The sequence below is a fragment of the Lagopus leucura genome, unplaced genomic scaffold (genome assembly GCF_019238085.1).
Source record: "Lagopus leucura isolate 7727_CA_CO unplaced genomic scaffold, USGS_WTPT01 33716-0_obj-0_obj, whole genome shotgun sequence".
Lineage (NCBI taxonomy): Eukaryota > Metazoa > Chordata > Aves > Galliformes > Phasianidae > Lagopus > Lagopus leucura.
Window position 1 is genome coordinate 1,291 of NW_024964685.1, and position 695 is coordinate 1,985.

At 53.5% G+C, this 695-nt stretch overlaps 1 protein-coding gene across 1 annotated transcript in view; it reads left to right on the forward strand.

The window, feature by feature from the left end:
- Positions 1-695, forward strand: part of LOC122191814 (protein MANBAL-like) — a 2,267-nt gene that overhangs the window by 278 nt on the left and 1,294 nt on the right. Inside the window, exon 2 of the mRNA XM_042892210.1 lies at positions 7-319. The gene's annotated coding sequence lies outside the window, so the exon portion shown is untranslated. The remainder of the gene's footprint in view (positions 1-6; positions 320-695) is intronic.

Consider the following 695-nt stretch of genomic DNA (forward strand, 5'->3'; position numbering starts at 1 on the left):
GCATAGGTTACTTGTAGTCTTTTAGTGTTAGGCATAGGTTCCTGTTCATACTTGACAGTTAGGGGTCGATTGCTCCTGTTGGGTGGCAGTGAGCAGCGCTCACTCGGTAAGCACACGCCTGATTGATCGTGCGAAGACATGAGTGCGAGTGCCGTGAGCACGGAGGCCCGATGGCATCTTGGATGGATTGAATTTGCAGCTTGTGACTTTTGTGTTGCAGGCCGTCGAGGAGCAGAGTGTGAGTGGCTGCGCCATTGCGTTGGGCCTCAGGAGAACAGTGTGTGAGTGTGTGTCGAGCATCCTGCGTGGCCGTTGCCAGGTAGGTGTGCCTTCCTTTGCAGTAAGCAGTGCTTAGGCGTGAGCCCAGCTCATCCCCCTGTCCCCAGCAGATGGGCTTTCTGCGTGCTTTATTGCTGTGCTTGGTGCCGTACGGCACAGCAGCAGCAAGGCCGTGAACACGTACGTACCCAGGTAGATGCAAATGTGCAACTGACGGTATGAATAATGTTGTTGTTAGTGTTCATGAGACAGTGGTCGTGCGTGTGTGATCAAGCTCAGGGAGAAGTTGATTCTTGCCTGTTCAGCTGTTGCTGACATGCAAGTTTGGCGTCCCTCCTTGTGGTTGGGTCGGAAGACCAAGGCTATCTTGAGAGCACGTCTCTGAGTCAGGCTGGGAGTTTTTGCTAGCAGGAAGT